The sequence below is a fragment of the Octodon degus genome, unplaced genomic scaffold (genome assembly GCF_000260255.1).
Source record: "Octodon degus isolate 3935 unplaced genomic scaffold, OctDeg1.0 scaffold00341, whole genome shotgun sequence".
Taxonomy (NCBI): Eukaryota; Metazoa; Chordata; class Mammalia; order Rodentia; family Octodontidae; genus Octodon; species Octodon degus.
The window spans coordinates 571,556-584,006 of record NW_004524917.1 but is presented as its reverse complement, the minus strand read 5'-3'; the positions used below and the strand labels follow the sequence as shown (position 1 = coordinate 584,006).

General features: G+C 39.6%; 2 pseudogenes; both read right to left on the bottom strand.

Annotated features, from left to right (window-relative positions):
* Positions 1 to 234: 234 nt before the first annotated feature.
* On the bottom strand, positions 235 to 888 carry LOC101572148 (annotated as a pseudogene).
* Positions 889 to 5,696: 4,808 nt separating this feature from the next.
* LOC101576490 overlaps positions 5,697 to 12,451 on the bottom strand; it is a 32,178-nt pseudogene continuing 25,423 nt past the window's right edge.

Sequence of the window (12,451 nt, the reverse complement as noted above, 5' to 3'; positions counted from 1 at the left end):
TTTAAATATTATAGGTGTGTAAACTCAGAAAAATATTCCAAAATAGTTCAGTAATCCATAATATTATTGGGTCTTTCACTTGACTGGCAATGTCAGAAGTTGTTGACTTAAGTCCTGTAGAGCTCAACATAACAATATGGCTTTAGTTCTTTTTTTTTTTTTTTTTTTCCCCAGGTACCAAATTTCTTTATTTGAAGGAATTAAAGAACTTAAGGAGATGTTCTGGTACAGTTTATAGAAAAGGTTAAGGTAGCCCCAAGATGCATGTGCTGTCTTGGTAACATTAGCTCTCATTGTCACTGTCCCCCAGGGTATGCTTGTCAAAGAGGTACTCTGCCATGCCAGACTCGGGGGCTCCCATCTTGAGCAGGTTGGTCACGTGGTCACCCAGCTCTTTGATGGCCTTCACCTGCTCATCCAGTTAGTGCGTCTTGATGAAGTCACACAGATGGGGGTTGTTCTTATCAGTGGCCAGCTTGTGCAGCTCCAGGAGAGACAGATTCACACTCTTCTCCAAGTGCAGTGCGCACTCCATCGCGTTCAGCCCATTCTCCCAGTCATCAAGGTCTGGTTTCTTGATATCCTGAAGGAAGACCCGGCCACCGCGCTGGTTCTGCAGCTTCATCAACTCAGCGTGTTCTCTCTCCTCATGGGATTGGTGAAGAAAGTATTTGGCGAAGTTCTTCAAAGCCACATCATCGTGGTCAAAGTAGTAAGATATGGACAGGTAGACGTAGGAGGCGTAGAGCTCCAGGTTGATCTGGCCGTTGATGGCGGCCTCGGCGTCCTGGTGGTAGTTCTGGCACACTTGCGAGGGTGAGGCGGTCATCATGGCGGTGGCGGGCGAGGCTGGGCTGCAGCGGCGGTGCGGTGGTGGTGAGGGCGGGCGAGGGCCGGGCTCCGTTCAAGCACTGCTGAAGCAGTAGGCCTCAGCGACGCTCCTGGCTTTAGTTCTTGTACTTCGTTTTTATACTTTTTTGCTGGATGGTTAAGACCAAGATAAAGTAAGACCTATGTAACAAAAATTGTAGCTTTTGGATCTGATAAAGTCAGTCAAATCCCCTCAGGATTTATCCTGAGACCCTGTACCTCAGACTGTAGATCCTTTGTCAGTGTCAGCCATGTGGATGGGTCACAGCCATTTCTTAGCCAATTTGTTCTCTGTGAAAGCCTGAGAGAATGTTTTCTCTCCAAGTGACTCTCCTTAGGCACACTCTACATCATTTATCGCTTTTCTCTTTGACCCCATAATCCCCGTGAAAATTTGGGACACAACTGAGTTACATGATGTTACAGTACAAGTTCTCATATGTTCTGAGTCTTAATTGACCTTAGAAGGCTAGGGCCAAAATGTTGGCTTTCCTTTGGCCCTTCCTTTTCTCTAATTTTGGTCAGAAAACTTAGGTTGTTAAACCTCCAGAAGAGAAGCTTATTGTTATTACCACATAACCTAGGCTGTTGAATTTAACTGCACTATCTGTCTGAATATCAAACATCTTAGGTATAACATGGAACAGGTATTTTTCATCAAGTATTGATATGTTGAAATTTAAGTCCCTACAGAATATGACAAAAAATTTTAAAATTTAAACTATATTTTAAGAAATAGGAATAAAGAATTATTTATTTTTACACATAAGTCCAGAAATCTAACCGTATACAACATTGTTGCAGGACAGTCCTGCAACACTCCTTTTCCTGTTTCCTGCCTTCATTCACCACCCTCTTCTGTTTTAAGCAATGATCTGAACAAGAGATAGCTGCACAGCAACTGGCATGTCATGAGAAGCAGTGTGTATTCAGAAGACCAGAATGACAGGTACTCCAAGCATGAACCTACTATTACAAATTGTCATCTGCAGTGCAGTTGCTTAGTTCACAGGTGTCATTATATATAGTTAATTAGGGTGAGAATCCTTCCAATTAACTGGTAGATTCATAAATCTTCTGAAGATTTTCAGGATCATTTCCTTATCCGTCTTGTATATATAATTGTATGGCTTGCCTCTGTCATGTTTCCTAGCTCTTGCACTTGATCTCTCTTCATTTATCTAGTCCTCAAGTTCTTGCTTTCTTTTTAATTGTATTATACCTTTCTATTTGTATATCTTCTTTTGAGTTCTTATGCTAGGGGAACTATATGTAGCTTTTGGATCTGATAAAGTCAGTCAAACACACGTGTGTCTGGTTTATTTCATTTATGAGTATATCTTTCAGTGGCATCCACTTAAGTATAAAGGCTTTGAGTACATCTTTCTTTATCACTGATTAATACTCCATTGTATAAAAATACCACATCTTTTTCATCCACTCCTCAGGTTATGGGCATCTTGGTTGTTTCCAAGATTTGGCTATCATAAATTGTGCAGTTATAATCATAGGCACACATATATCACTATGACATGATGTTTCAGATCCTCCAGGAAAATTCCCAGTAGAGGAATAGTTATTTTAAATGGGATTTCCAGTCCAAGTTTTCCAAGGAGTCTCCACACTGATTTCCATAATGGTTGCAACAGTCTACATTCCCACAAGCAGTGGAGAACGGTTCCTTTCCAAAATTTGTTGTTGGTTGATTTTTTTTATGATAGCCATTCTTTCTGGTGAGAGACGATATCTCAGTGTTGTTTTAATTTGCATTTCAAGGATGGCTAGTGATGTGGAGCACTTTTTTGCATATTTATTTGCTTTTTAATTTCATCCTCTGAGAAGTGTGTTCATCTCTGATGCCCATTTCTGCATTGGTTCTTTAAATTTTGGGGCCCTAGTGTTTTTTTTAATTTTATAAATTATAGAGAATATACCTTTGACTGACTTCTTATTTGTCATGATTTTTTCCAAATTTTTGGGTTATCTTTTCACTTTGTTGGTATTTTCTTTTGACATGCAAAAACTTCTCAATAAAGAATGTCAAAGCTGTTAATTCTTCGAAGTGTTTCCTATGGAATTTGATTTTTGTTCATGAACTCTTTGCCTATCCGTATGTCTTCAAGAGTTCCTCCTACTTTGTCTTCCAGGAGATTTAGTGTTTCTGTTTTAATGTGTAAATCTTTAATCCATTTTGACTTTAGCTTAGTGCATGATGATAGACCTGGGTCAAGTTTCAGTTTTTGGCATGTAGAGAGCCAGTTTTACCAGCACCATTTGTCAAAGAGGCTATCTTTATTCCAGTGAGTATGTTTAGCCCCTTTTTTGAACACAAGGTGGCTTAGTGTGTTTATAGAGGCTTCAGCATTTTCTAATCTATTCCATTGATCCTTAGGTCTGTTTCATTGCCAGTACCATGCTGACTTTATTATAGTAGCCTTGTAGTATAATTTCAAGTCAGGAATTGTAATGCCTCCTGCCTTGTCTTTGTTATCCAGGATTGTCTTTTCTACTCTAGGTCTTTTCTGGTTAGAAATAAATTTTACGAATGATTTCTGTAGGTCTGTGAGGTATTTTGGTGCTAGTTTGTTAGGAATTCCATTAAATCTGTGCAATCATTTTGGGAGTATGCCCATCTTCACAATGCTGGTTCTTGGAATATATTTCCATTTTCTGAAATCCTCTGTGATCTCTTTTTTAAGAGTACCGTAATTTTTCTTGAAAAGATCTTTGACTTCTTTTATTAGACTAATTCCAAGGTATTTCAATTTCTTCAGTGCCATTGTAAAAGGTATTTTTTTTCTAAAATTTCCCTTTCAGTGTGTTTGTTATTTGTGTATAGGAATGCTATTGACTTAGGGGTATTGACTTTGTATCCTATGCTACTGAATTTCTGTATTAATTCTAGTAGCTTTTTGGTGGAGTTTTTTGGATCTTCAAATTAAAGTATTATGTCATCTGCAAATAATGAGAATTTAATATCTTCTTTACCTATTCTTATTCTTTTTCTTTCTTTCTCTTATCTAATGGCTGTAGCTAATGATTCCAGAACTATATTGAATAGGAGGGGTGATAAAGGACATCCTTGTCTTGTACCAGGTCTAAGATGAAAAGATTTCAGATTTTCCCCATTTAGAATTATGTTATCCATTGGCTTTCCATAAGTGGATTTCATCAGATTGAAGTAGAGGCTATCTATTCCAATTTTCTATAAGATTTTGAACATGCATGAATGTTGCTCTTTGTCAAAATCTTTTTGTGCATCAATTGAGGTGATCATGTTGATTTTAGTTTTTCCTCTATTGATATAGTGTATTACATTTATAGATTTTTGAATATTGAACCATCCTTGCATCTCTGGGATGTATTCAACCTGGTCATGGTTTATGATCTTCATGATTTGCTGTATTCTATTTGGTAGGATTTTATTGAGAATTTTTGTGTCTATGTTCATGAGGGAGATTGGCCTGTAATTTTCTTTTTAGTTACATGTTTCCATGGTTCTTGTATCAGTATAACACTTGCCTCCAGGATTGATTTTGGGAGGATTGCTTTCTTTTCAGTTTCACTGAAGAGTTTGAGGAATATAGGGACTACATCTTCTGTAAATGTCTTGTAGAATTCAGCTGTGCATCCATCCAGACCTGGACTTTTCTTTGTCAGTAGGTTTTTTTTTTAATACATCTCATATTTCATTGGCTGTTATTGGGCTATTAAGAGTGGTTATATTTTGTTGATTCAGTTTTGGTAATTTTTACCTTTGTAGAAATCTAACCATTTCATCTGTGGCTTCTATTCTGTGGGAATAAACATTCTCAACATAGTTATTGATAATCTTATGAATTTCTCCTGGGTCTGCGGTTATTACACCCTTTTCATTCCTTATTGCTTGTATTTGAATTTTTTCTTTCTTCTTTTCGGTGAGATTAACTAGGGGCTTATTGATTTTATTTAATCTTTCAAAGAACCAGCTTCTTGTTTCATTAATTCTTTGAATTATTTTCTTCATCTCAATTGAATTAATTTCTGCTCTAATCTTTTTTTATTTCTTCTAGTCTTTGAGCTCCATGTTTGGTTTGCGCTTCATTTTCTATTTGTTGCAGGTGCATCATTAGAGTGTTTATTTGTTCCCATTCTGTTTTCCTAATGTGTGAGCTCACGGCTATGAATTTCCCTCTGATAACTGTTTTAATAGTATCCCATGAATTCCAATAAGTTGTGCTTGAATTTTCACTGAATTGTATATATTGTTGAATTTCTTGTTTAATTTCATTTGTGACCCATTGTTTACTGAGTAGGGTGTTGTTTAATTTGCATTTATTTAGGGTTTTGTTCTGGTTTCTTTTATCATTTATTTCTAGTTTCATTGCACTGTGGTGAAATCATGTGCATTGGATGATTTCTGTTTTCTTACATATACTTTAACATGACCTATGGACCAGTATGTGGTCTATTTTAGAAAATGACCCAAGTACAGCTGAGAAAAATGTGTATTCAGCTGTGTTTGGGTTGAATACTCTGTATACATCCACCCATTCCTTTTGTTTCAAGTTCTGGTTCAGTTCTGCTACTTCTTCATTATTATTATTTTTTTTAATTTGGAGAGATCATAAATTTTTATTACCTTTGTATATCATACTGGCCTTGTCGCTTTTCCTTCACACTTACATTGCTTTCTGTCTGAAACCCTCTTCCCACAGTCTGGCTGTACAATGCATCCTTGAGCTGTCAGCCCACAGCAGCAACACGCTTAGTACACATCCTGCCTAAAACTTCGTATCCACAGGGTCACAGTTTTGGCCCACAAAGCCCCTCTCCCTACAGGAACTTCAGTGCCTGCAAAAGAACTTGTAATAAACCAGGCTGCCCAGGATGATGATGGAAAGCAGCAACTTGTTGGTTGTCAGTTTTCTAGACATTGAATGGAGAGTCTTTCTACTTTTGCTCAAGTTTTCACTTCTGTTTTCCAGCCTGCTCTTGGTGCTCTCCAGCTGGTTGCTTTGCTGGCCCAGCTTTTCTATGATTCCTAAGCCAATTGGTTCATTCTCTGTGGCAATCCGATGTGACCATTCAATGCTCTGGGTGGTGCGGTTGAGGCTTCCATGCCTCATAGAAGCAGTGCCCTGTGAGACTATAGTCGATTCATCTGCTCATTCTCCACAGTGTAGGTGCCATACTTCATTTCTCCTTGGCTCCCAGGCCCCGCTGTCAAAGGCAAGCTTCTCACTTCTGGTGTAGCTTGGCAAGGTCTTTCCAGTAATTTCGCAGTTTAGACATCATGGGGTTACAGAAAGACAGGGGTGCATACCGTAGCTCCTCCTCCATCTCTGCCAGCATTTCATTTGCTGCCTGTTGCTTTTCATCAAAATGTCAGATCAACTTCTTCTCCTCAGCCCTGGCAGTGCCCAGCAGTTGCTCAGGCACTCCCTGTAGGTCTTCATGGAGGCCGCAGAAGATATTGTGAAACTTCTTGAAATGTTTGGAGGAGGTGGCAGGGGTAGCTATGGTGCAGCTGCCGAGATCCTGGATGCTGGGCCCCTTCCTCGCCCAGAGGTCAGCCGCCCAGCCCTGAAGCCATCATGGACACCTCTGCGCCTGCACCGCCCGGAATGAAATGCTTCCAGGGTCCTCTTCACTAATTTTTTGTCTGGTTGATCTATCTTTTTGGGATAAGGGGATGGTAAGGTCTCCTGTGAAGATTGTGGTATTGGATATTAAATTTTTCATGTCCATTAAGATTTGCTTTATATAGTTGGGTGCTTGTGTGCTTGTGTGCTTGGTGCAAACATATTTTTGAGTGTTACCTATTCCTCTTGTATTTTTCCCTAATCAGTATATAGTGGCCTTCTTTATTTCACTTGATCATTCTTGGTTTGAAATTGAGACGACTGTCTGAGACTAGAATTGCTACCCCTGCTTTTTTCTGAAGTGCTGGGGCATGTAGTATTGTTTTCCATTCTTTGACTTTCAGCCTATGAATGTCTTTATCGGTCAAATGTATTTCTTGCAAAAAGCATATTGTTGGATTCCTTTTTTTTTTTTTTTTCAGAACTGGGGATTAAACTCAGGTCCCTTGTGCTTGCCAGGGAAGTGCTTATTCCACTGAGCCATCTCCCCAGCCCAAAGGAAGACTCGGGACTCGAACCTATGAACTCACACTGTACAGCCTAATGTGTAAACTGCTACGCTATCTCTCCAGCTTGGATTCTGTTTCCTAATCCACTGTGCCAATCTATTCCTCTTAATTGGTGAATTGAGTCCATTTACATTGATGGTAAGAATTGAGATGTATTGACTTATGATTGACGTGTTATTTACCTGTTGTTTACTCCTTTTTGTCCTGTATTTAATTGTTTGCTCTATTTAGTTGGTTGCTTCTGATCTCATTCATGGAGTTCTGATCATTTTGGTCCCTCTCTAGAACATCTTTCGGTAGCCTGTGTAGGGTTGGCTTTGTCATCATGAAATTCTTTAGTTGTTCTTTGTCATGGAAGTATTTCACTTCTCTATCAAACTTGAAAGAGAGTTTTGCAGGGCATAGTAGTCTGGGCTGTAATTTGTTTTCATAGAGGACTTGAAGTACTCTGCTCCATGCTCTTCTTGGCTTCATGGTTTGTGAAGAGAATTTGGCCATAATTCTGATGTGTTTTCCTGTGAATATGATCTGCTTCTTTTTCTAGCATCTTTCAGTATATTCTTCTTCTTCTGGACTTCTGGGACCTTGACTATTATATGTCTCAGTGTGTTTTTAATGTGTTGAGGTTACTTGGTATTCTGTATGTTCTGTGTTAGTGTCCTCTGCACTTGTCATGAGTGGGCTTGGTGTCTGAGATTGCATTTTGCTTCTTCTCATTGTCATGTTGTATAGCACTGTCTTCTGACCTTTGTTGTAGAGCTTTGGTGCAGTAATAACCTTAGCACCTACTGAAATTCGGGTGCAGATCTACAAAGTTTGAGTTTATCCAGCTGTGCCTGGCTTGGGTCTGGCTGCTGTGCTCAGCTCCTTCCTACTGCCACCCTTGGGAATGAATCAGTTGTGCCCCTCTGGCAAGATGTTCTGCTCCTGTTAGCTGGGTGATTCTGTTCCCTACTCTCTCTGCAGGGACTGCAGCTGCAGAGTTTCACCCCAAGCCTGTATGCCAGGCCTGAGCTGAGTCTGAGGGGGACAAATGTGTAATGTGTATTCAGCTGTGTTTGGGTGGAGCATAAACACAGTAGTAGGAGGGAGAGGGAAGCTCTCCCACACACTTACGAGGCTTGGGCTAGGGCTGGATCTGGCGGTCCCGAGAATGCAGCAGAAGTTCTCACTGGCTTTGGGCAAGGGGAACTGCTTTGTGGTGGTGGGATATCCCAAGGGGGTGGAAGAGGGTCTCACCCATGCTGTGCCTGGTCTTGGCCAGACAGGTTCTGCTGGCACAGGGTAGCTGGATGCTCTCCCCAGGACCTTAGATTTCAATTTTTTCAGTTCTTTCAGTATACCCCAGGTTCAATTTAGCCTCATCCCTGATGAATTCTTCTCTAGGCCTGGCTTTGTGGTACAGCCTGACAACACACCCTCATACCCAAATAGGTCATTTTCTGGAAAGACACAAAAATACCCTCTACTCCAGGTAAATATAGAACTGGGTCCTTTCCATTGTGCAGAATGGAGATCTGTCCATAGAATCTTTCCCATACTTTTTTCTTTTACTTGATGGTATTTTTTTTCTGCTGCTGTACTTCTGTCTTTTGTAGAATTTATAAAGTTAATACTATATACTGTCAAGTAAAATTGATTATGAAGTGTGAAATTTGTAGGCAAATATTCCTACTTATGTTTTTGTAATTGAATTTTGATCATATGAGAATCTTCAACAATTCCTTGAACTTGAGTATGATTTGGAATCTCCATGATAGGGAAATATAAAAAGTTTTACAAAACTTTTGCAAGGCAGCACCTGTATATGCTGGAGCATCGTAAGTGTTATGTGACCAAGGGCAGCCAAAGGCACTAAATGAGAAATGAAATTTATGGGGAAACACTTCTACGGTGGACAAACCTCTGTTTAATTGCCCATTGCTCCTTATTTTATAGAACAAAAGTAGAGGGTTCAAGCTTTGTCTTTTAGGGTGTCATTGGTCCACCTTCCTTGTCTTGTTCAGCCTTGGGACATGATTTCAAACAAGATTTGTTCATGAAATCATTTGTGTTCGTAAGACACCTTCAAACTACAATCCAGAAAACAAAAGTAAATACTGGGATCAAGCATGATAAAATCACTGCTACTTGTACATATTTCTGCAATTCTTGAGTTACTATTTGTCCCATTTTTAACACACTGTAAATTTCTTCCTTTTTTTAAAAATTTTATTTTATTTATTTTTTTTGAAGTTTTATTGATAAACAGATAGCAATGAGACAGTTTCAAATCAAATCGGAAGTACAGTTTCAACAAATAATACACTGCATATATTCTTCTTAGTGGTTAATTGCTGTACAAGAAGTGGACTTGTGATCTTATTTACAAACACCATTAGAACAAATCATTCTATTCATTAAGAGAATGCAACTATATATCTATCCCAACCACTTTGAATACACAGATACAAAATGGACATTCATAGGCATACCCCATTTTTTCTAAGTTCTGTTATTGAATATTATAGGTTTGTAAACTCAGCAAAATATTCTAAAAGAGTCCAGTAGCCCATAATAGCATTGGGTTTTCTGTTTAACTGGCAATGTCAGAAATTATTGACCTGAGTCCCCCACAGCTCAACTTAACAGTATGGCTTTATTTCCTATATTTTGTTCTTCATAATTTTCTACTGGATGGTTAAGACCAAGGTAAAGCAGGACCTATGCAACAAGAGTTGTAGCTTTTTGGTCTGAGAAGGTCAGTGAAATGCCCTCAGGATTTATCCTGAGATCCTGTATCTCAGATTGTACAACCTTTGTCAGTGCAGCCATGTGAATGAGTCACGGCCAATGCTTGGCCAATGTGCTCTCTGTGAAAGCTCGAGAGAGTGTCTTCTCCCCATGTGACTCTCCTTAGGCACACTCTACATCATTGATCTCTTTCCTCTTTGGCCCCATAATCTTCTTGATCAGAAAATTTGGGACACTACCGAGTTACATGACGTTACAGTACAGTTTCTCATATGTCCTGAGTCTTAATTGAACTTAGAAGACTAGGGTCAAAATGTTGGCTTTCCTTGTAGCCCTCCTTTTTCTCTAATTTTGGTGTGCAAACTTAGGTTGTTAACCATGCAGAAGACAAGCTAAATTTCTTCCTTTTGTCTTCTCTTAAACTTATTCTCTCTTCAAGCTCCTTTGCTTCTCTGGCCTGATGGATCCTGTTACTCACCCCAGCGAACTTGCTTCTTAGCCCTGATGAGCCACCATCTCCACTTTATATCTAGTACTCCAGTACCTTTTCACATCTGTGCTGAGTATTGGCTGTACAGAATTCACCACCCAACCCTGTTCAGGGATGTCAGGAAGTGTTCCTGCTGTCCACTTGCCACATATAAAGAGTGTCTTCTTGGACACCAAACATAAGATTCCATTAGACCTTAGAATACCTTGAAGAGAAAGGCAGTGGGAATGAGGAAAAGATAGACAAGAAGACACTATCTGGGACAGGTGGGAGGAGCCAGGTTTCTGCTTGGCAATAACCCCCAAAAACAACAGTAATTGCATTCATTTATTCCTTGGCAAAGTTAATATCATGTGACCAGAATGTATAGTGACTGACAGCTGGAATATACCAGTCAGGATACTTCTCTCAGAACTGAGGTAGCTAGACTGTGTTAGGCAATGATGCCTATCTAGTCCTTGTCTCACACATACAATGAATTTCCAGCTTCACCTGCTCCCAACAAGAATGGAACAAAAGGGAAACTAAGAAGAAAGGGCTGATTTTCTTTTTTAAGAAGGGTGTCAGTCTTCTACACCTGGAACATCTTCTCCTAGCTGCCAGGGTAGATTTTTGTGCTCCCAGTACATCATCCCTTGTGGCTCCTGAGAAGCACTCACAGGTTATGAGTGTAAGGACATGGCCTCCTATCTTTGACTGGACACTTCAGGACTTCAGAGCATAGAAAACCCTTTTGTACTCACCCACACCCAGCTCTGTAGGCAACCACTAGAAACCTACCTGTACATTTATGTCTTACATTAAAACAATTTCTTAACTGAGCATTGACTGATACAAATTTAAGTACCAGGAGTGCCTTTAAAGAAAGAGCCTTGAAAAGATAAAAATATATAACGGATTAAGGGTTTCTGGAGTAGGAACTCTCTAATCAGATGAAATATAAAATTAACATAAAGTCTCCTTCTGATACTCTGCCATGGAATGATAATACTTGCTGGGAACTGTTTCAAGTAATATTCACTGTAGATCCATTGATTATACTATTTCTCTGCCTGGGTGATGTAGGGAATTTAGTATCTCTGAGTGTGACACTTTTGAATACTTTTGGCAGAAGAGGATAATGATAGATTGTTACTCCTAGCATCTGTTCACAAACTAGTGAACATGAATAAGGAGCTTAAAACAAGCAAAGGAGGGCTGGCTGGATAGCGTAGAAGATTCAAGTGCCTGCTTAGGCAGACAAAGGACCTGGGGTTCAATCCCCAGAGTGCCTTGGCAGCCCTGCCCCCTGGGTGTGCTAGGATGGCAATTGAGACTGGGGGTAGTGGCAAAGGCCTTGAACCCTAGTGTTTGATATAGTGAGAATCACCATGAGTCCAATCTGTGTAGCAAGACCCTGTATGCCTTGCATTCAATGCAAAAACAAAGAAAAAAACAAGTGAAAGAAATCTAAAATCTTCTATGAGGAAAAACTTAATGAAAATAAAGAGCACAACATTTCAAATTCAATACTGCAGAGAAAGAAATGAAAGAAATCTCCTGTGTCCTGAGAATCTTCTCTCCTTCAGCCACAGGGCTTAGAATGCTGCATGCCAAACACAGGACCTCACAATTTGATTGGTTGAAGGGCATTGTAAATTTAATGCAGTGTTTGAGTGAAAACTGGTGGCTTTGACTGGAAGAGAATGAGATCCAAAAACTGGGATGGAGACACTTGGGATGATCCTGACAAGGCTGAGCTGCTTGTACTCCTAGACATTAATGAGACTATTTTACCATAGAAAAAAATTTTCTATTTAGAGTAGCAGAGGTATCTCCTCCCACAAACCCTAAGCCTATGCTTTACCTCCTTTACTTGAGAAAACTAATCTTGTGTTGACCACAGATGAGCATTTTGACACCCTCTCCACTCTTGCCTGTAGGTCTATGACCAGTCTCAGGTCACAGAAGGCTCTGAGAATTAGGGACACAGGGTAGCCCATGCCAAGACCCACTATACTTCCAAAGAACTTCTTAAGATTTTTAATGTTAAGCAAAGCCTGATGAGTAAGGAAGGGAATAGATTTTAACGATATCCTACAATGATGGCATAAACGTGCACTTGGATATGGCAAGTTTGTCCATATGAACTGATAATGTTCTAGCTCATGGAAGAAAAAATTGTTATTAATTTATTTCACTGGTTGACAGCAGTATGGATCAAAAGATGGCTAACTCTTAATGAG